The sequence below is a fragment of the Hemiscyllium ocellatum genome, chromosome 33 (genome assembly GCF_020745735.1).
Source record: "Hemiscyllium ocellatum isolate sHemOce1 chromosome 33, sHemOce1.pat.X.cur, whole genome shotgun sequence".
Taxonomy (NCBI): domain Eukaryota; kingdom Metazoa; phylum Chordata; class Chondrichthyes; order Orectolobiformes; family Hemiscylliidae; genus Hemiscyllium; species Hemiscyllium ocellatum.
The window spans coordinates 21,073,169-21,095,933 of record NC_083433.1 but is presented as its reverse complement, the minus strand read 5'-3'; the positions used below and the strand labels follow the sequence as shown (position 1 = coordinate 21,095,933).

At 51.4% G+C, this 22,765-nt stretch overlaps 11 non-coding genes across 11 annotated transcripts; all 11 read right to left on the bottom strand.

Annotated features, from left to right (window-relative positions):
- Positions 1-1,379: 1,379 nt before the first annotated feature.
- LOC132831746 (U2 spliceosomal RNA) lies at positions 1,380-1,571 on the bottom strand. Its single transcript, XR_009646698.1, has one exon. It is a non-coding gene; the product is annotated as a U2 spliceosomal RNA (small nuclear RNA).
- Positions 1,572-3,403: 1,832 nt separating this feature from the next.
- On the bottom strand, positions 3,404-3,595 carry LOC132831745 (U2 spliceosomal RNA). Its single transcript, XR_009646697.1, has one exon. It is a non-coding gene; the product is annotated as a U2 spliceosomal RNA (small nuclear RNA).
- Positions 3,596-5,422: 1,827 nt separating this feature from the next.
- Positions 5,423-5,614, bottom strand: LOC132831875 (U2 spliceosomal RNA). The gene has a single exon (XR_009646825.1). It is a non-coding gene; the product is annotated as a U2 spliceosomal RNA (small nuclear RNA).
- A 1,820-nt stretch (positions 5,615-7,434) lies between these two features.
- Positions 7,435-7,626, bottom strand: LOC132831744 (U2 spliceosomal RNA). The gene has a single exon (XR_009646696.1). It is a non-coding gene; the product is annotated as a U2 spliceosomal RNA (small nuclear RNA).
- A 1,834-nt stretch (positions 7,627-9,460) lies between these two features.
- Positions 9,461-9,652, bottom strand: LOC132831743 (U2 spliceosomal RNA). Its single transcript, XR_009646695.1, has one exon. It is a non-coding gene; the product is annotated as a U2 spliceosomal RNA (small nuclear RNA).
- A 1,828-nt stretch (positions 9,653-11,480) lies between these two features.
- LOC132831741 (U2 spliceosomal RNA) lies at positions 11,481-11,672 on the bottom strand. The gene has a single exon (XR_009646693.1). It is a non-coding gene; the product is annotated as a U2 spliceosomal RNA (small nuclear RNA).
- A 1,818-nt stretch (positions 11,673-13,490) lies between these two features.
- Positions 13,491-13,682, bottom strand: LOC132831740 (U2 spliceosomal RNA). The gene has a single exon (XR_009646692.1). It is a non-coding gene; the product is annotated as a U2 spliceosomal RNA (small nuclear RNA).
- A 1,816-nt stretch (positions 13,683-15,498) lies between these two features.
- LOC132831739 (U2 spliceosomal RNA) lies at positions 15,499-15,690 on the bottom strand. The gene has a single exon (XR_009646691.1). It is a non-coding gene; the product is annotated as a U2 spliceosomal RNA (small nuclear RNA).
- Positions 15,691-17,509: 1,819 nt separating this feature from the next.
- Positions 17,510-17,701, bottom strand: LOC132831737 (U2 spliceosomal RNA). Its single transcript, XR_009646690.1, has one exon. It is a non-coding gene; the product is annotated as a U2 spliceosomal RNA (small nuclear RNA).
- Positions 17,702-19,521: 1,820 nt separating this feature from the next.
- On the bottom strand, positions 19,522-19,713 carry LOC132831736 (U2 spliceosomal RNA). Its single transcript, XR_009646689.1, has one exon. It is a non-coding gene; the product is annotated as a U2 spliceosomal RNA (small nuclear RNA).
- A 1,816-nt stretch (positions 19,714-21,529) lies between these two features.
- LOC132831735 (U2 spliceosomal RNA) lies at positions 21,530-21,721 on the bottom strand. The gene has a single exon (XR_009646688.1). It is a non-coding gene; the product is annotated as a U2 spliceosomal RNA (small nuclear RNA).
- Positions 21,722-22,765: the final 1,044 nt, after the last annotated feature.

The following is a 22,765-nucleotide window of genomic DNA, read 5'->3' as shown; positions in this document are numbered from 1 at the left end:
CCCCCCCGGAGACACTCGCTGTCCTGAATTGCAAATATGTCTTTGTTCCCTCCGGGTGTTAACCCGGTTCAAAAATCGGAAATCCCCGCCCAAACAGCATCGCGGGGCTACCGACAGCACTTGACTGCAGCGGTTCGAGAGAGCATCTCACCACCAGGCTGATCTCGGCATGGGCGAGAAATGTTGGCCTGACGGAAAGATCCTATTCATTGCCTCCCCTTGTGTTGGTGTAGCTTGCCCATAAATGCAATCATCGTTTCCCTCACGTACAGGATTCGCTCCTCCTCGCATTCCGCATCAATCGCGAAAAGTTGCGAAAAGCGAATTAACGTCCGTGCACCCTTCTTTATCGTCCACTCTCAATATCCTCTCTACTTGTATCCGACTCTCTGTGGAGAATGGGGAGGGAGCTGATCTCCCCGTGTAAACATGTCACGCTGCAAGCGCGCCTCATCATACCCCCCCCACAGCTCGATTCGACATCTCCGTTCACATTGCTGCAGATCGCTGACAACATTATAATCCGACCCAGTTTGACAAACTGACAACAGTTTCGCTACTTGCACCGCAAATGATGACAAATCGTTCCAAATCGTACGGGTGGCACAGTGATCAGTGGTTAGTACGGCTGCCTGGGCACCAGGGAGCTGAAGCCAGTTTCCAGCCTTGGGCGATCGTCTGCGTGAATAATCTTTACGTACAGACAGACGTAGCTACTAAAGCAGGTCGCTTCCGTACAGTAGTTTTGCGAAGAAACAAACAGAGATGGGGGTTCACTCTATTCAGGAAACAGACCAAAGACATTTCTTTCTTGTTCAAGAAAATATTAGGATAAATTTGTTGCCTCGGGGGGTGGGGGGGAGGGCGGGGGGTTGGGAAGGGGCTGTGGGGGCTGATCTGATAGCCATTTGACATTGGCTGAGTCATGGGATCCCACAACCTGATTTGACTGTGTTTAAAAATCCCACAACACCAGTTTCAGCCCAACGGGTTCTTGAAATTACAGCAGTCACCCCACCCCCCGCCACCGCCGTACCATCGTGGGATACGTTTCAAGAACGACCGCAGAAGCCCAAAACGGCAGACAAGGGCAAATCCATTCATTTAAATTGGCATGTTACCTTCCTGGCAGGCCCCTGGTTCCAGAATGTTCCCTGTAGCACGTTGGGGGTTACCCCTGTCCTGGCTTTCTGCGTGCTGCACCTTCATCAGGTAACTGCAGAGCAGGTTCATAAGACAGAAAACCCGTAACAAAAGACGATAGGTTCCTGCAACTGAAAAGACAATAGATGCAACAATCACTGACTGCCATCAACACGGCAAACTAGCAAAGGCAAGAGATTCACATTGCATTCACCTGCTTTTGAACTTGGGTAAGCGTTGGGTGCACCATTCCTGGAAACACTGCAATACCAGGCTGATACATGGAGAGGACAGAGCAAGCCCTTAAGCCATCTCCCTGCTCCAAAAATCCATTTAATACAAACACTCCCACCTTCGGGAGATATCAGCGATTAAACTGATAAGAACAGAAACTACACATATTCCAAGCCAAAAGGCCGAGAAGCGATAGCACATTAATACTCCAACGGTGGAGGTCATATTTGCCGACTATCCTTTCCATCAGTTTGATGATATTCAAAGTTCCTTTATTCCCTTACCGTCTACCTTCCTTCCAAGATATCCAACCAGACCGGAAGATCACTCTGCAGCAGTCGCTGTGCTTTTCCCCGTGCTTTTCTCTCCATCTGTTACGTAGCCGCGTAGGTCGCGCTGACGACCAATCAGATGGCACGGGCCGGAGCCACCGCACGTCAGGTCGACTGCAGAGAGGTTTCTCCCGGTGATCGGGGACAGCGGCGGCGGCAGGGTCATTCATTCCCCCGGCAGGGTCATTCATTCCCCCGGCATCTACAAGATTCACCAGAATTCCTCAGGCAGCACCTTGCAAACCCATGGCCAACGCAGCCTCGAAGGATGACGGCAGCAGATCCACGGGAACACCACCATTCGCAAGTTCTCCCCCCGCCCCCCCCCCCCCGAGACACTCGCTGTCCTGAATTGCAAATATGTCTTTGTTCCTCCGGTGTTACCGGGTCAAAATCGGGAATCCCCGCCCAAACAGCATCGCGGGGCTACCGACAGCACTTGGACTGCAGCGTTTCGAGAGAGCAGCTCACCACCAGGCTGATCTCGGCATGGGCGAGAAATGTTGGCCTTGACGGAAAGATCCTATTCATTGCCTCCCCTTGTGTTGGTGTAGCTTGCCCATAAATGCCAATCATCGTTTCCCTCACGTACAGGATTCGCTCCTCGGCATTCCGCATCAATCCGAAAAGTTGCGAAAAGCGAATTACGTCCGTGCACCCTTTCTTTATCGTCCACTCTCAATATCCTCTCTACTTGTATCCGACTCTCTGTGAGAATGGGGAGGGAGCTGATCTCCCCGTGTAAACATGTCACGCTGCAAGCGCGCCTCATCACCCCCAGCAGCTCGATTCGACATCTCCGTTCACATTGCTGCAGATCGCTGACAACATTATAATCCGACCCAGTTGACAAACTGACAACTGTTTCGCTACTTGCACCGCAAATGATGACAAATCGTTCCAAATCGTACGGGTGGCACAGTGGATCAGTGGTTAGTACGGCTGCCTGGTGGCACCAGGGAGCTGAAGCCAGTTCCAGCCTTGGGCGATCGTCTGCGTGAATAATCTTTACGTACAGACGTAGCTACTAAAGCAGGTCGCTTCCGTACAGTAGTTTGCGAAGAAACAAACAGAGATGGGGGTTTCACTCTATTCAGGAAACAGACCAAAGACATTTCTTTCTTGTTCAAGAAAATATTAGGATAAATTTGTTGCCTCGGGGGTGGGGGGGGGGGGGCGGGGGGGTTGGGAAGGGGCTGTGGGGGCTGATCTGATAGCCATTTGACATTGGCTGAGTCATGGGATCCCACAACCTGATTTGACTGTGTTAAAAATCCCACAACACCAGGTTTCAGCCCAACGGGGTTCTTTGAAATTACAGCAGTCACCCCACCCCCCCCCACCCCCGTACCATCGGTGGGATACGTTCCAAGAACGACCGCAGAAGCCCAAAACGGCAGACAAGGGCAAATCCATTCATTTAAATTGGCAAGTTACCTTCCTGGCAGGCCCCTGGTTCCAGAATGTTCCCTGTAGCACGTTGGGGTTACCCCTGTCCTGGCTTTCTGCGTGCTGCACCTTCATCAGGTAACTGCAGAGCAGGTTCATAAGACAGAAAACCCGTAACAAAAGACGATAGTTTCCTGCAACTGAAAAGACAATAGATGCAACAATCACTGACTGCCATCAACACGGCAAACTAGCAAAGGCAAGAGATTCACATTGCATTCACCTGCTTTTGAACTTGGGTAAGCGTTGGGTGCACCATTCCTGGAAACACTGCAATACCAGGCTGATACATGGAGAGGACAGAGCAAGCCCTTAAGCCATCTCCCTGCTCCAAAAATCCATTTAATACAAACACTCCCACCTTCGGGAGATATCAGCGATTAAACTGATAAGAACAGAAACTACACATATTCCAAGCCAAAAGGCCGAGAAGCGATAGCACATTAATACTCCAACGGTGGAGGTCATATTTGCCGACTATCCTTTCCATCAGTTTGATGATATTCAAAGTTCCTTTATTCCCTTACCGTCTACCTTCCTTCCAAGATATCCAACCAGACCGGAAGATCACTCTGCAGCAGTCGCTGTGCTTTCCCCGTGCTTTTCTCTCCATCTGTTACGTAGCCGCGTAGGTCGCGCTGACGACCAATCAGATGGCACGGGCCGGAGCCACCGCACGTCAGGTCGACTGCAGAGAGGTTTCTCCCGGTGATCGGGGACAGCGGCGGCGGCAGGGTCATTCATTCCCCCGGCAGGGTCATTCATTCCCCCGGCATCTACAAGATTCACCAGAATTCCTCAGGCAGCACCTGCAAACCCATGGCCAACGCAGCCTCGAAGGATGACGGCAGCAGATCCACGGGAACACCACCATTCGCAAGTTCTCCCCCTCCCCCCCCCCCCGAGACACTCGCTGTCCTGAATTGCAAATATGTCTTTGTTCCTCCGGTGTTACCGGGTCAAAATCGGGAATCCCCGCCCAAACAGCATCGCGGGGCTACCGACAGCACTTGGACTGCAGCGGTTCGAGAGAGCAGCTCACCACCAGGCTGATCTCGGCATGGGCGAGAAATGTTGGCCTTGACGGAAAGATCCTATTCATTGCCTCCCCTTGTGTTGGTGTAGCTTGCCCATAAATGCCAATCATCGTTTCCCTCACGTACAGGATTCGCTCCTCGGCATTCCGCATCAATCCGAAAAGTTGCGAAAAGCGAATTACGTCCGTGCACCCTTTCTTTATCGTCCACTCTCAATATCCTCTCTACTTGTATCCGACTCTCTGTGGAGAATGGGGAGGGAGCTGATCTCCCCGTGTAAACATGTCACGCTGCAAGCGCGCCTCATCACCCCCAGCAGCTCGATTCGACATCTCCGTTCACATTGCTGCAGATCGCTGACAACATTATAATCCGACCCAGTTGACAAACTGACAACTGTTTCGCTACTTGCACCGCAAATGATGACAAATCGTTCCAAATCGTACGGGTGGCACAGTGGATCAGTGGTTAGTACGGCTGCCTGGTGGCACCAGGGAGCTGAAGCCAGTTCCAGCCTTGGGCGATCGTCTGCGTGAATAATCTTTACGTACAGACGTAGCTACTAAAGCAGGTCGCTTCCGTACAGTAGTTTGCGAAGAAACAAACAGAGATGGGGGTTTCACTCTATTCAGGAAACAGACCAAAGACATTTCTTTCTTGTTCAAGAAAATATTAGGATAAATTTGTTGCCTCGGGGGTGGGGGGGGAGGCGGGGGGGTTGGGAAGGGGCTGTGGGGGCTGATCTGATAGCCATTTGACATTGGCTGAGTCATGGGATCCCACAACCTGATTTGACTGTGTTAAAAATCCCACAACACCAGGTTTCAGGCCAACGGGGTTCTTTGAAATTACAGCAGTCACCCCACCCCCCGCCACCGCCGTACCATCGGTGGGATACGTTTCAAGAACGACCGCAGAAGCCCAAAACGGCAGACAAGGGCAAATCCATTCATTTAAATTGGCAAGTTACCTTCCTGGCAGGCCCCTGGTTCCAGAATGTTCCCTGTAGCACGTTGGGGTTACCCCTGTCCTGGCTTTCTGCGTGCTGCACCTTCATCAGGTAACTGCAGAGCAGGTTCATAAGACAGAAAACCCGTAACAAAAGACGATAGTTTCCTGCAACTGAAAAGACAATAGATGCAACAATCACTGACTGCCATCAACACGGCAAACTAGCAAAGGCAAGAGATTCACATTGCATTCACCTGCTTTTGAACTTGGGTAAGCGTTGGGTGCACCATTCCTGGAAACACTGCAATACCAGGCTGATACATGGAGAGGACAGAGCAAGCCCTGAAGCCATCTCCCTGCTCCAAAAATCCATTTAATACAAACACTCCCACCTTCGGGAGATATCAGCGATTAAACTGATAAGAACAGAAACTACACATATTCCAAGCCAAAAGGCCGAGAAGCGATAGCACATTAATACTCCAACGGTGGAGGTCATATTTGCCGACTATCCTTTCCATCAGTTTGATGATATTCAAAGTTCCTTTATTCCCTTACCGTCTACCTTCCTTCCAAGATATCCAACCAGACCGGAAGATCACTCTGCAGCAGTCGCTGTGCTTTCCCCGTGCTTTTCTGTCCATCTGTTACGTAGCCGCGCAGGTCGCGCTGACGACCAATCAGATGGCACGGGCCGGAGCCACCGCACGTCAGGTCGACTGCAGAGAGGTTTCTCCCGGTGATCGGGGACAGCGGCGGCGGCAGGGTCATTCATTCCCCCGGCAGGGTCATTCATTCCCCCGGCATCTACAAGATTCACCAGAATTCCTCAGGCAGCACCTTGCAAACCCATGGCCAACGCAGCCTCGAAGGATGACGGCAGCAGATCCACGGGAACACCACCATTCGCAAGTTCTCCCCCCCCCTCCGAGACACTCGCTGTCCTGAATTGCAAATATGTCTTTGTTCCTCCGGTGTTACCGGGTCAAAATCGGGAATCCCCGCCCAAACAGCATCGCGGGGCTACCGAAAGCACTTGGACTGCAGCGGTTCGAGAGAGCAGCTCACCACCAGGCTGATCTCGGCATGGGTGAGAAATGTTGGCCTTGACGGAAAGATCCTATTCATTGCCTCCCCTTGTGTTGGTGTAGCTTGCCCATAAATGCCAATCATCGTTTCCCTCACGTACAGGATTTGCTCCTCGGCATTCCGCATCAATCCGAAAAGTTGCGAAAAGCGAATTACGTCCGTGCACCCTTTCTTTATCGTCCACTCTCAATATCCTCTCTACTTGTATCCGACTCTCTGGAGAATGGGGAGGGAGCTGATCTCCCCGTGTAAACATGTCACGCTGCAAGCGCGCCTCATCACCACCAGCAGCTTGATTCGACATCTCCGTTCACATTGCTGCAGATCGCTGACAACATTATAATCCGACCCAGTTGACAAACTGACAACTGTTTCGCTACTTGCACCGCAAATGATGACAAATCGTTCCAAATCGTACGGGTGGCACAGTGGATCAGTGGTTAGTACGGCTGCCTGGTGGCACCAGGGAGCTGAAGCCAGTTCCAGCCTTGGGCGATCGTCTGCGTGAATAATCTTTACGTACAGACGTAGCTACTAAAGCAGGTCGCTTCCGTACAGTAGTTTGCGAAGAAACAAACAGAGATGGGGGTTTCACTCTATTCAGGAAACAGACCAAAGACATTTCTTTCTTGTTCAAGAAAATATTAGGATAAATTTGTTGCCTCGGGGTGGGGGGGGAGGCGGGGGGGTTGGGAAGGGGCTGTGGGGGCTGATCTGATAGCCATTTGACATTGGCTGAGTCATGGGATCCCACAACCTGATTTGACTGTGTTAAAAATCCCACAACACCAGGGTTCAGCCCAACGGGGTTCTTTGAAATTACAGCAGTCACCCCACCCCCCCGCCACCGCCGTACCATCGGTGGGATACGTTCCAAGAACGACCGCAGAAGCCCAAAACGGCAGACAAGGGCAAATCCATTCATTTAAATTGGCAAGTTACCTTCCTGGCAGGCCCCTGGTTCCAGAATGTTCCCTGTAGCACGTTGGGGTTACCCCTGTCCTGGCTTTCTGCGTGCTGCACCTTCATCAGGTAACTGCAGAGCAGGTTCATAAGACAGAAAACCCGTAACAAAAGACGATAGTTTCCTGCAACTGAAAAGACAATAGATGCAACAATCACTGACTGCCATCAACACGGCAAACTAGCAAAGGCAAGAGATTCACATTGCATTCACCTGCTTTTGAACTTGGGTAAGCGTTGGGTGCACCATTCCTGGAAACACTGCAATACCAGGCTGATACATGGAGAGGACAGAGCAAGCCCTTAAGCCATCTCCCTGCTCCAAAAATCCATTTAATACAAACACTCCCACCTTCGGGAGATATCAGCGATTAAACTGATAAGAACAGAAACTACACATATTCCAAGCCAAAAGGCCGAGAAGCGATAGCACATTAATACTCCAACGGTGGAGGTCATATTTGCCGACTATCCTTTCCATCAGTTTGATGATATTCAAAGTTCCTTTATTCCCTTACCGTCTACCTTCCTTCCAAGATATCCAACCAGACCGGAAGATCACTCTGCAGCAGTCGCTGTGCTTTCCCCGTGCTTTTCTCTCCATCTGTTACGTAGCCGCGTAGGTCGCGCTGACGACCAATCAGATGGCACGGGCCGGAGCCACCGCACGTCAGGTCGACTGCAGAGAGGTTTCTCCCGGTGATCGGGGACAGCGGCGGCGGCAGGGTCATTCATTCCCCCGGCAGGGTCATTCATTCCCCCGGCATCTACAAGATTCACCAGAATTCCTCAGGCAGCACCTTGCAAACCCATGGCCAACGCAGCCTCGAAGGATGACGGCAGCAGATCCACGGGAACACCACCATTCGCAAGTTCTCCCCCCTCCCCCCCCCCCCGAGACACTCGCTGTCCTGAATTGCAAATATGTCTTTGTTCCTCCGGTGTTACCGGGTCAAAATCGGGAATCCCCGCCCAAACAGCATCGCGGGGCTACCGACAGCACTTGGACTGCAGCGGTTCGAGAGAGCAGCTCACCACCAGGCTGATCTCGGCATGGGCGAGAAATGTTGGCCTTGACGGAAAGATCCTATTCATTGCCTCCCCTTGTGTTGGTGTAGCTTGCCCATAAATGCCAATCATCGTTTCCCTCACGTACAGGATTCGCTCCTCGGCATTCCGCATCAATCCGAAAAGTTGCGAAAAGCGAATTACGTCCGTGCACCCTTTCTTTATCGTCCACTCTCAATATCCTCTCTACTTGTATCCGACTCTCTGTGGAGAATGGGGAGGGAGCTGATCTCCCCGTGTAAACATGTCACGCTGCAAGCGCGCCTCATCACCCCCAGCAGCTCGATTCGACATCTCCGTTCACATTGCTGCAGATCGCTGACAACATTATAATCCGACCCAGTTGACAAACTGACAACTGTTTCGCTACTTGCACCGCAAATGATGACAAATCGTTCCAAATCGTACGGGTGGCACAGTGGATCAGTGGTTAGTACGGCTGCCTGGTGGCACCAGGGAGCTGAAGCCAGTTCCAGCCTTGGGCGATCGTCTGCGTGAATAATCTTTACGTACAGACGTAGCTACTAAAGCAGGTCGCTTCCGTACAGTAGTTTGCGAAGAAACAAACAGAGATGGGGGTTTCACTCTATTCAGGAAACAGACCAAAGACATTTCTTTCTTGTTCAAGAAAATATTAGGATAAATTTGTTGCCTCGGGGGTGGGGGGGGAGGCGGGGGGGTTGGGAAGGGGCTGTGGGGGCTGATCTGATAGCCATTTGACATTGGCTGAGTCATGGGATCCCACAACCTGATTTGACTGTGTTAAAAATCCCACAACACCAGGTTTCAGCCCAACGGGGTTCTTTGAAATTACAGCAGTCACCCCACCCCCCCCACCGCCACCGCCGTACCATCGGTGGGATACGTTTCAAGAACGACCGCAGAAGCCCAAAACGGCAGACAAGGGCAAATCCATTCATTTAAATTGGCAAGTTACCTTCCTGGCAGGCCCCTGGTTCCAGAATGTTCCCTGTAGCACGTTGGGGTTACCCCTGTCCTGGCTTTCTGCGTGCTGCACCTTCATCAGGTAACTGCAGAGCAGGTTCATAAGACAGAAAACCCGTAACAAAAGACGATAGTTTCCTGCAACTGAAAAGACAATAGATGCAACAATCACTGACTGCCATCAACACGGCAAACTAGCAAAGGCAAGAGATTCACATTGCATTCACCTGCTTTTGAACTTGGGTAAGCGTTGGGTGCACCATTCCTGGAAACACTGCAATACCAGGCTGATACATGGAGAGGACAGAGCAAGCCCTTAAGCCATCTCCCTGCTCCAAAAATCCATTTAATACAAACACTCCCACCTTCGGGAGATATCAGCGATTAAACTGATAAGAACAGAAACTACACATATTCCAAGCCAAAAGGCCGAGAAGCGATAGCACATTAATACTCCAACGGTGGAGGTCATATTTGCCGACTATCCTTTCCATCAGTTTGATGATATTCAAAGTTCCTTTATTCCCTTACCGTCTACCTTCCTTCCAAGATATCCAACCAGACCGGAAGATCACTCTGCAGCAGTCGCTGTGCTTTCCCCGTGCTTTTCTCTCCATCTGTTACGTAGCCGCGTAGGTCGCGCTGACGACCAATCAGATGGCACGGGCCGGAGCCACCGCACGTCAGGTCGACTGCAGAGAGGTTTCTCCCGGTGATCGGGGACAGCGGCGGCGGCAGGGTCATTCATTCCCCCGGCAGGGTCATTCATTCCCCCGGCATCTACAAGATTCACCAGAATTCCTCAGGCAGCACCTTGCAAACCCATGGCCAACGCAGCCTCGAAGGATGACGGCAGCAGATCCACGGGAACACCACCATTCGCAAGTTCTCCCCCTCCCCCCCCCCCCGAGACACTCGCTGTCCTGAATTGCAAATATGTCTTTGTTCCTCCGGTGTTACCGGGTCAAAATCGGGAATCCCCGCCCAAACAGCATCGCGGGGCTACCGACAGCACTTGGACTGCAGCGGTTCGAGAGAGCAGCTCACCACCAGGCTGATCTCGGCATGGGCGAGAAATGTTGGCCTTGACGGAAAGATCCTATTCATTGCCTCCCCTTGTGTTGGTGTAGCTTGCCCATAAATGCCAATCATCGTTTCCCTCACGTACAGGATTCGCTCCTCGGCATTCCGCATCAATCCGAAAAGTTGCGAAAAGCGAATTACGTCCGTGCACCCTTTCTTTATCGTCCACTCTCAATATCCTCTCTACTTGTATCCGACTCTCTGTGGAGAATGGGGAGGGAGCTGATCTCCCCGTGTAAACATGTCACGCTGCAAGCGCGCCTCATCACCCCCAGCAGCTCGATTCGACATCTCCGTTCACATTGCTGCAGATCGCTGACAACATTATAATCCGACCCAGTTGACAAACTGACAACTGTTTCGCTACTTGCACCGCAAATGATGACAAATCGTTCCAAATCGTACGGGTGGCACAGTGGATCAGTGGTTAGTACGGCTGCCTGGTGGCACCAGGGAGCTGAAGCCAGTTCCAGCCTTGGGCGATCGTCTGCGTGAATAATCTTTACGTACAGACGTAGCTACTAAAGCAGGTCGCTTCCGTACAGTAGTTTGCGAAGAAACAAACAGAGATGGGGGTTTCACTCTATTCAGGAAACAGACCAAAGACATTTCTTTCTTGTTCAAGAAAATATTAGGATAAATTTGTTGCCTCGGGGGTGGGGGGGGAGGCGGGGGGGTTGGGAAGGGGCTGTGGGGGCTGATCTGATAGCCATTTGACATTGGCTGAGTCATGGGATCCCACAACCTGATTTGACTGTGTTAAAAATCCCACAACACCAGGTTTCAGCCCAACGGGGTTCTTTGAAATTACAGCAGTCACCCCACCCCCCGCCACCGCCGTACCATCGGTGGGATACGTTTCAAGAACGACCGCAGAAGCCCAAAACGGCAGACAAGGGCAAATCCATTCATTTAAATTGGCAAGTTACCTTCCTGGCAGGCCCCTGGTTCCAGAATGTTCCCTGTAGCACGTTGGGGTTACCCCTGTCCTGGCTTTCTGCGTGCTGCACCTTCATCAGGTAACTGCAGAGCAGGTTCATAAGACAGAAAACCCGTAACAAAAGACGATAGTTTCCTGCAACTGAAAAGACAATAGATGCAACAATCACTGACTGCCATCAACACGGCAAACTAGCAAAGGCAAGAGATTCACATTGCATTCACCTGCTTTTGAACTTGGGTAAGCGTTGGGTGCACCATTCCTGGAAACACTGCAATACCAGGCTGATACATGGAGAGGACAGAGCAAGCCCTTAAGCCATCTCCCTGCTCCAAAAATCCATTTAATACAAACACTCCCACCTTCGGGAGATATCAGCGATTAAACTGATAAGAACAGAAACTACACATATTCCAAGCCAAAAGGCCGAGAAGCGATAGCACATTAATACTCCAACGGTGGAGGTCATATTTGCCGACTATCCTTTCCATCAGTTTGATGATATTCAAAGTTCCTTTATTCCCTTACCGTCTACCTTCCTTCCAAGATATCCAACCAGACCGGAAGATCACTCTGCAGCAGTCGCTGTGCTTTCCCCGTGCTTTTCTGTCCATCTGTTACGTAGCCGCGCAGGTCGCGCTGACGACCAATCAGATGGCACGGGCCGGAGCCACCGCACGTCAGGTCGACTGCAGAGAGGTTTCTCCCGGTGATCGGGGACAGCGGCGGCGGCAGGGTCATTCATTCCCCCGGCAGGGTCATTCATTCCCCCGGCATCTACAAGATTCACCAGAATTCCTCAGGCAGCACCTTGCAAACCCATGGCCAACGCAGCCTCGAAGGATGACGGCAGCAGATCCACGGGAACACCACCATTCGCAAGTTCTCCCCCCCTCCGAGACACTCGCTGTCCTGAATTGCAAATATGTCTTTGTTCCTCCGGTGTTACCGGGTCAAAATCGGGAATCCCCGCCCAAACAGCATCGCGGGGCTACCGAAAGCACTTGGACTGCAGCGGTTCGAGAGAGCAGCTCACCACCAGGCTGATCTCGGCATGGGTGAGAAATGTTGGCCTTGACGGAAAGATCCTATTCATTGCCTCCCCTTGTGTTGGTGTAGCTTGCCCATAAATGCCAATCATCGTTTCCCTCACGTACAGGATTTGCTCCTCGGCATTCCGCATCAATCCGAAAAGTTGCGAAAAGCGAATTACGTCCGTGCACCCTTTCTTTATCGTCCACTCTCAATATCCTCTCTACTTGTATCCGACTCTCTGGAGAATGGGGAGGGAGCTGATCTCCCCGTGTAAACATGTCACGCTGCAAGCGCGCCTCATCACCACCAGCAGCTCGATTCGACATCTCCGTTCACATTGCTGCAGATCGCTGACAACATTATAATCCGACCCAGTTGACAAACTGACAACTGTTTCGCTACTTGCACCGCAAATGATGACAAATCGTTCCAAATCGTACGGGTGGCACAGTGGATCAGTGGTTAGTACGGCTGCCTGGTGGCACCAGGGAGCTGAAGCCAGTTCCAGCCTTGGGCGATCGTCTGCGTGAATAATCTTTACGTACAGACGTAGCTACTAAAGCAGGTCGCTTCCGTACAGTAGTTTGCGAAGAAACAAACAGAGATGGGGGTTTCACTCTATTCAGGAAACAGACCAAAGACATTTCTTTCTTGTTCAAGAAAATATTAGGATAAATTTGTTGCCTCGGGGGTGGGGGGGGAGGCGGGGGGGTTGGGAAGGGGCTGTGGGGGCTGATCTGATAGCCATTTGACATTGGCTGAGTCATGGGATCCCACAACCTGATTTGACTGTGTTAAAAATCCCACAACACCAGGTTTCAGCCCAACGGGGTTCTTTGAAATTACAGCAGTCACCCCACCCCCCGCCACCGCCGTACCATCGGTGGGATACGTTCCAAGAACGACCGCAGAAGCCCAAAACGGCAGACAAGGGCAAATCCATTCATTTAAATTGGCAAGTTACCTTCCTGGCAGGCCCCTGGTTCCAGAATGTTCCCTGTAGCACGTTGGGGTTACCCCTGTCCTGGCTTTCTGCGTGCTGCACCTTCATCAGGTAACTGCAGAGCAGGTTCATAAGACAGAAAACCCGTAACAAAAGACGATAGTTTCCTGCAACTGAAAAGACAATAGATGCAACAATCACTGACTGCCATCAACACGGCAAACTAGCAAAGGCAAGAGATTCACATTGCATTCACCTGCTTTTGAACTTGGGTAAGCGTTGGGTGCACCATTCCTGGAAACACTGCAATACCAGGCTGATACATGGAGAGGACAGAGCAAGCCCTTAAGCCATCTCCCTGCTCCAAAAATCCATTTAATACAAACACTCCCACCTTCGGGAGATATCAGCGATTAAACTGATAAGAACAGAAACTACACATATTCCAAGCCAAAAGGCCGAGAAGCGATAGCACATCAATACTCCAACGGTGGAGGTCATATTTGCCGACTATCCTTTCCATCAGTTTGATGATATTCAAAGTTCCTTTTTCCCTTACCGTCTACCTTCCTTCCAAGATATCAACCAGACCGGAAGATCACTCTGCAGCAGTCGCTGTGCTTTCCCCGTGCTTTTCTCTCCATCTGTTACGTAGCCGCGTAGGTCGCGCTGACGACCAATCAGATGGCACGGGCCGGAGCCACCGCACGTCAGGTCGACTGCAGAGAGGTTTCTCCGGTGATCGGGGACAGCGGCGGCGGCAGGGTCATTCATTCCCCCGGCAGGGTCATTCATTCCCCCGGCATCTACAAGATTCACCAGAATTCCTCAGGCAGCACCTTGCAAACCCATGGCCAACGCAGCCTCGAAGGATGACGGCAGCAGATCCACGGGAACACCACCATTCGCAAGTTCTCCCCCCCCCCCCGAGACACTCGCTGTCCTGAATTGCAAATATGTCTTTGTTCCTCCGGTGTTACCGGGTCAAAATCGGGAATCCCCGCCCAAACAGCATCGCGGGGCTACCGACAGCACTTGGACTGCAGCGGTTCGAGAGAGCAGCTCACCACCAGGCTGATCTCGGCATGGGTGAGAAATGTTGGCCTTGACGGAAAGATCCTATTCATTGCCTCCCCTTGTGTTGGTGTAGCTTGCCCATAAATGCCAATCATCGTTTCCCTCACGTACAGGATTTGCTCCTCGGCATTCCGCATCAATCCGAAAAGTTGCGAAAAGCGAATTACGTCCGTGCACCCTTTCTTTATCGTCCACTCTCAATATCCTCTCTACTTGTATCCGACTCTCTGGAGAATGGGGAGGGAGCTGATCTCCCCGTGTAAACATGTCACGCTGCAAGCGCGCCTCATCACCACCAGCAGCTCGATTCGACATCTCCGTTCACATTGCTGCAGATCGCTGACAACATTATAATCCGACCCAGTTGACAAACTGACAACTGTTTCGCTACTTGCACCGCAAATGATGACAAATCGTTCCAAATCGTACGGGTGGTACAGTGGATCAGTGGTTAGTACGGCTGCCTGGTGGCACCAGGGAGCTGAAGCCAGTTCCAGCCTTGGGCGATCGTCTGCGTGAATAATCTTTACGTACAGACGTAGCTACTAAAGCAGGTCGCTTCCGTACAGTAGTTTGCGAAGAAACAAACAGAGATGGGGGTTTCACTCTATTCAGGAAACAGACCAAAGACATTTCTTTCTTGTTCAAGAAAATATTAGGATAAATTTGTTGCCTCGGGGTGGGGGGGGAGGCGGGGGGGTTGGGAAGGGGCTGTGGGGGCTGATCTGATAGCCATTTGACATTGGCTGAGTCATGGGATCCCACAACCTGATTTGACTGTGTTAAAAATCCCACAACACCAGGTTTCAGCCCAACGGGGTTCTTTGAAATTACAGCAGTCACCCCACCCCCCGCCACCGCCGTACCATCGGTGGGATACGTTCCAAGAACGACCGCAGAAGCCCAAAACGGCAGACAAGGGCAAATCCATTCATTTAAATTGGCAAGTTACCTTCCTGGCAGGCCCCTGGTTCCAGAATGTTCCCTGTAGCACGTTGGGGTTACCCCTGTCCTGGCTTTCTGCGTGCTGCACCTTCATCAGGTAACTGCAGAGCAGGTTCATAAGACAGAAAACCCGTAACAAAAGACGATAGTTTCCTGCAACTGAAAAGACAATAGATGCAACAATCACTGACTGCCATCAACACGGCAAACTAGCAAAGGCAAGAGATTCACATTGCATTCACCTGCTTTTGAACTTGGGTAAGCGTTGGGTGCACCATTCCTGGAAACACTGCAATACCAGGCTGATACATGGAGAGGACAGAGCAAGCCCTTAAGCCATCTCCCTGCTCCAAAAATCCATTTAATACAAACACTCCCACCTTCGGGAGATATCAGCGATTAAACTGATAAGAACAGAAACTACACATATTCCAAGCCAAAAGGCCGAGAAGCGATAGCACATTAATACTCCAACGGTGGAGGTCATATTTGCCGACTATCCTTTCCATCAGTTTGATGATATTCAAAGTTCCTTTATTCCCTTACCGTCTACCTTCCTTCCAAGATATCCAACCAGACCGGAAGATCACTCTGCAGCAGTCGCTGTGCTTTCCCCGTGCTTTTCTCTCCATCTGTTACGTAGCCGCGTAGGTCGCGCTGACGACCAATCAGATGGCACGGGCCGGAGCCACCGCACGTCAGGTCGACTGCAGAGAGGTTTCTCCCGGTGATCGGGGACAGCGGCGGCGGCAGGGTCATTCATTCCCCCGGCAGGGTCATTCATTCCCCCGGCATCTACAAGATTCACCAGAATTCCTCAGGCAGCACCTTGCAAACCCATGGCCAACGCAGCCTCGAAGGATGACGGCAGCAGATCCACGGGAACACCACCATTCGCAAGTTCTCCCCCCCCTCCGAGACACTCGCTGTCCTGAATTGCAAATATGTCTTTGTTCCTCCGGTGTTACCGGGTCAAAATCGGGAATCCCCGCCCAAACAGCATCGCGGGGCTACCGACAGCACTTGGACTGCAGCGGTTCGAGAGAGCAGCTCACCACCAGGCTGATCTCGGCATGGGTGAGAAATGTTGGCCTTGACGGAAAGATCCTATTCATTGCCTCCCCTTGTGTTGGTGTAGCTTGCCCATAAATGCCAATCATCGTTTCCCTCACGTACAGGATTTGCTCCTCGGCATTCCGCATCAATCCGAAAAGTTGCGAAAAGCGAATTACGTCCGTGCACCCTTTCTTTATCGTCCACTCTCAATATCCTCTCTACTTGTATCTGACTCTCTGGAGAATGGGGAGGGAGCTGATCTCCCCGTGTAAACATGTCATGCTGCAAGCGCGCCTCATCACCACCAGCAGCTCGATTCGACATCTCCGTTCACATTGCTGCAGATCGCTGACAACATTATAATCCGACCCAGTTGACAAACTGACAACTGTTTCGCTACTTGCACCGCAAATGATGACAAATCGTTCCAAATCGTACGGGTGGCACAGTGGATCAGTGGTTAGTACGGCTGCCTGGTGGCACCAGGGAGCTGAAGCCAGTTCCAGCCTTGGGCGATCGTCTGCGTGAATAATCTTTACGTACAGACGTAGCTACTAAAGCAGGTCGCTTCCGTACAGTAGTTTGCGAAGAAACAAACAGAGATGGGGGTTTCACTCTATTCAGGAAACAGACCAAAGACATTTCTTTCTTGTTCAAGAAAATATTAGGATAAATTTGTTGCCTCGGGGGTGGGGGGGGAGGCGGGGGGGTTGGGAAGGGGCTGTGGGGGCTGATCTGATAGCCATTTGACATTGGCTGAGTCATGGGATCCCACAACCTGATTTGACTGTGTTAAAAATCCCACAACACCAGGTTTCAGCCCAACGGGGTTCTTTGAAATTACAGCAGTCACCCCACCCCCCGCCACCGCCGTACCATCGGTGGGATACGTTCCAAGAACGACCGCAGAAGCCCAAAACGGCAGACAAGGGCAAATCCATTCATTTAAATTGGCAAGTTACCTTCCTGGCAGGCCCCTGGTTCCAGAATGTTCCCTGTAGCACGTTGGGGTTACCCCTGTCCTGGCTTTCTGCGTGCTGCACCTTCATCAGGTAACTGCAGAGCAGGTTCATAAGACAGAAAACCCGTAACAAAAGACGATAGTTTCCTGCAACTGAAAAGACAATAGATGCAACAATCACTGACTGCCATCAACACGGCAAACTAGCAAAGGCAAGAGATTCACATTGCATTCACCTGCTTTTGAACTTGGGTAAGCGTTGGGTGCACCATTCCTGGAAACACTGCAATACCAGGCTGATACATGGAGAGGACAGAGCAAGCCCTTAAGCCATCTCCCTGCTCCAAAAATCCATTTAATACAAACACTCCCACCTTCGGGAGATATCAGCGATTAAACTGATAAGAACAGAAACTACACATATTCCAAGCCAAAAGGCCGAGAAGCGATAGCACATTAATACTCCAACGGTGGAGGTCATATTTGCCGACTATCCTTTCCATCAGTTTGATGATATTCAAAGTTCCTTTATTCCCTTACCGTCTACCTTCCTTCCAAGATATCCAACCAGACCGGAAGATCACTCTGCAGCAGTCGCTGTGCTTTCCCCGTGCTTTTCTGTCCATCTGTTACGTAGCCGCGCAGGTCGCGCTGACGACCAATCAGATGGCACGGGCCGGAGCCACCGCACGTCAGGTCGACTGCAGAGAGGTTTCTCCCGGTGATCGGGGACAGCGGCGGCGGCAGGGTCATTCATTCCCCCGGCAGGGTCATTCATTCCCCCGGCATCTACAAGATTCACCAGAATTCCTCAGGCAGCACCTTGCAAACCCATGGCCAACGCAGCCTCGAAGGATGACGGCAGCAGATCCACGGGAACACCACCATTCGCAAGTTCTCCCCCCCCTCCGAGACACTCGCTGTCCTGAATTGCAAATATGTCTTTGTTCCTCCGGTGTTACCGGGTCAAAATCGGGAATCCCCGCCCAAACAGCATCGCGGGGCTACCGAAAGCACTTGGACTGCAGCGGTTCGAGAGAGCAGCTCACCACCAGGCTGATCTCGGCATGGGTGAGAAATGTTGGCCTTGACGGAAAGATCCTATTCATTGCCTCCCCTTGTGTTGGTGTAGCTTGCCCATAAATGCCAATCATCGTTTCCCTCACGTACAGGATTTGCTCCTCGGCATTCCGCATCAATCCGAAAAGTTGCGAAAAGCGAATTACGTCCGTGCACCCTTTCTTTATCGTCCACTCTCAATATCCTCTCTACTTGTATCCGACTCTCTGGAGAATGGGGAGGGAGCTGATCTCCCCGTGTAAACATGTCACGCTGCAAGCGCGCCTCATCACCACCAGCAGCTCGATTCGACATCTCCGTTCACATTGCTGCAGATCGCTGACAACATTATAATCCGACCCAGTTGACAAACTGACAACTGTTTCGCTACTTGCACCGCAAATGATGACAAATCGTTCCAAATCGTACGGGTGGCACAGTGGATCAGTGGTTAGTACGGCTGCCTGGTGGCACCAGGGAGCTGAAGCCAGTTCCAGCCTTGGGCGATCGTCTGCGTGAATAATCTTTACGTACAGACGTAGCTACTAAAGCAGGTCGCTTCCGTACAGTAGTTTGCGAAGAAACAAACAGAGATGGGGGTTTCACTCTATTCAGGAAACAGACCAAAGACATTTCTTTCTTGTTCAAGAAAATATTAGGATAAATTTGTTGCCTCGGGGTGGGGGGGGGGAGGCGGGGGGGTTGGGAAGGGGCTGTGGGGGCTGATCTGATAGCCATTTGACATTGGCTGAGTCATGGGATCCCACAACCTGATTTGACTGTGTTAAAAATCCCACAACACCAGGTTTCAGCCCAACGGGGTTCTTTGAAATTACAGCAGTCACCCCACCCCCCGCCACCGCCGTACCATCGGTGGGATACGTTCCAAGAACGACCGCAGAAGCCCAAAACGGCAGACAAGGGCAAATCCATTCATTTAAATTGGCAAGTTACCTTCCTGGCAGGCCCCTGGTTCCAGAATGTTCCCTGTAGCACGTTGGGGTTACCCCTGTCCTGGCTTTCTGCGTGCTGCACCTTCATCAGGTAACTGCAGAGCAGGTTCATAAGACAGAAAACCCGTAACAAAAGACGATAGTTTCCTGCAACTGAAAAGACAATAGATGCAACAATCACTGACTGCCATCAACACGGCAAACTAGCAAAGGCAAGAGATTCACATTGCATTCACCTGCTTTTGAACTTGGGTAAGCGTTGGGTGCACCATTCCTGGAAACACTGCAATACCAGGCTGATACATGGAGAGGACAGAGCAAGCCCTTAAGCCATCTCCCTGCTCCAAAAATCCATTTAATACAAACACTCCCACCTTCGGGAGATATCAGCGATTAAACTGATAAGAACAGAAACTACACATATTCCAAGCCAAAAGGCCGAGAAGCGATAGCACATCAATACTCCAACGGTGGAGGTCATATTTGCCGACTATCCTTTCCATCAGTTTGATGATATTCAAAGTTCCTTTTTCCCTTACCGTCTACCTTCCTTCCAAGATATTCAACCAGACCGGAAGATCACTCTGCAGCAGTCGCTGTGCTTTCCCCGTGCTTTTCTCTCCATCTGTTACGTAGCCGCGTAGGTCGCGCTGACGACCAATCAGATGGCACGGGCCGGAGCCACCGCACGTCAGGTCGACTGCAGAGAGGTTTCTCCCGGTGATCGGGGACAGCGGCGGCGGCAGGGTCATTCATTCCCCGGCAGGGTCATTCATTCCCCCGGCATCTACAAGATTCACCAGAATTCCTCAGGCAGCACCTTGCAAACCCATGGCCAACGCAGCCTCGAAGGATGACGGCAGCAGATCCACGGGAACACCACCATTCGCAAGTTCTCCCCCCCCTCCGAGACACTCGCTGTCCTGAATTGCAAATATGTCTTTGTTCCTCCGGTGTTACCGGGTCAAAATCGGGAATCCCCGCCCAAACAGCATCGCGGGGCTACCGACAGCACTTGGACTGCAGCGGTTCGAGAGAGCAGCTCACCACCAGGCTGATCTCGGCATGGGTGAGAAATGTTGGCCTTGACGGAAAGATCCTATTCATTGCCTCCCCTTGTGTTGGTGTAGCTTGCCCATAAATGCCAATCATCGTTTCCCTCACGTACAGGATTTGCTCCTCGGCATTCCGCATCAATCCGAAAAGTTGCGAAAAGCGAATTACGTCCGTGCACCCTTTCTTTATCGTCCACTCTCAATATCCTCTCTACTTGTATCCGACTCTCTGGAGAATGGGGAGGGAGCTGATCTCCCCGTGTAAACATGTCACGCTGCAAGCGCGCCTCATCACCACCAGCAGCTCGATTCGACATCTCCGTTCACATTGCTGCAGATCGCTGACAACATTATAATCCGACCCAGTTGACAAACTGACAACTGTTTCGCTACTTGCACCGCAAATGATGACAAATCGTTCCAAATCGTACGGGTGGTACAGTGGATCAGTGGTTAGTACGGCTGCCTGGTGGCACCAGGGAGCTGAAGCCAGTTCCAGCCTTGGGCGATCGTCTGCGTGAATAATCTTTACGTACAGACGTAGCTACTAAAGCAGGTCGCTTCCGTACAGTAGTTTGCGAAGAAACAAACAGAGATGGGGGTTTCACTCTATTCAGGAAACAGACCAAAGACATTTCTTTCTTGTTCAAGAAAATATTAGGATAAATTTGTTGCCTCGGGGGTGGGGGGGGGGCGGGGGGGTTGGGAAGGGGCTGTGGGGGCTGATCTGATAGCCATTTGACATTGGCTGAGTCATGGGATCCCACAACCTGATTTGACTGTGTTAAAAATCCCACAACACCAGGTTTCAGCCCAACGGGGTTCTTTGAAATTACAGCAGTCACCCCACCCCCCGCCACCGCCGTACCATCGGTGGGATACGTTCCAAGAACGACCGCAGAAGCCCAAAACGGCAGACAAGGGCAAATCCATTCATTTAAATTGGCAAGTTACCTTCCTGGCAGGCCCCTGGTTCCAGAATGTTCCCTGTAGCACGTTGGGGTTACCCCTGTCCTGGCTTTCTGCGTGCTGCACCTTCATCAGGTAACTGCAGAGCAGGTTCATAAGACAGAAAACCCGTAACAAAAGACGATAGTTTCCTGCAACTGAAAAGACAATAGATGCAACAATCACTGACTGCCATCAACACGGCAAACTAGCAAAGGCAAGAGATTCACATTGCATTCACCTGCTTTTGAACTTGGGTAAGCGTTGGGTGCACCATTCCTGGAAACACTGCAATACCAGGCTGATACATGGAGAGGACAGAGCAAGCCCTTAAGCCATCTCCCTGCTCCAAAAATCCATTTAATACAAACACTCCCACCTTCGGGAGATATCAGCGATTAAACTGATAAGAACAGAAACTACACATATTCCAAGCCAAAAGGCCGAGAAGCGATAGCACATTAATACTCCAACGGTGGAGGTCATATTTGCCGACTATCCTTTCCATCAGTTTGATGATATTCAAAGTTCCTTTATTCCCTTACCGTCTACCTTCCTTCCAAGATATCCAACCAGACCGGAAGATCACTCTGCAGCAGTCGCTGTGCTTTCCCCGTGCTTTTCTCTCCATCTGTTACGTAGCCGCGTAGGTCGCGCTGACGACCAATCAGATGGCACGGGCCGGAGCCACCGCACGTCAGGTCGACTGCAGAGAGGTTTCTCCCGGTGATCGGGGACAGCGGCGGCGGCAGGGTCATTCATTCCCCCGGCAGGGTCATTCATTCCCCCGGCATCTACAAGATTCACCAGAATTCCTCAGGCAGCACCTTGCAAACCCATGGCCAACGCAGCCTCGAAGGATGACGGCAGCAGATCCACGGGAACACCACCATTCGCAAGTTCTCCCCCCCCCTCCGAGACACTCGCTGTCCTGAATTGCAAATATGTCTTTGTTCCTCCGGTGTTACCGGGTCAAAATCGGGAATCCCCGCCCAAACAGCATCGCGGGGCTACCGACAGCACTTGGACTGCAGCGGTTCGAGAGAGCAGCTCACCACCAGGCTGATCTCGGCATGGGTGAGAAATGTTGGCCTTGACGGAAAGATCCTATTCATTGCCTCCCCTTGTGTTGGTGTAGCTTGCCCATAAATGCCAATCATCGTTTCCCTCACGTACAGGATTTGCTCCTCGGCATTCCGCATCAATCCGAAAAGTTGCGAAAAGCGAATTACGTCCGTGCACCCTTTCTTTATCGTCCACTCTCAATATCCTCTCTACTTGTATCCGACTCTCTGGAGAATGGGGAGGGAGCTGATCTCCCCGTGTAAACATGTCACGCTGCAAGCGCGCCTCATCACCACCAGCAGCTCGATTCGACATCTCCGTTCACATTGCTGCAGATCGCTGACAACATTATAATCCGACCCAGTTGACAAACTGACAACTGTTTCGCTACTTGCACCGCAAATGATGACAAATCGTTCCAAATCGTACGGGTG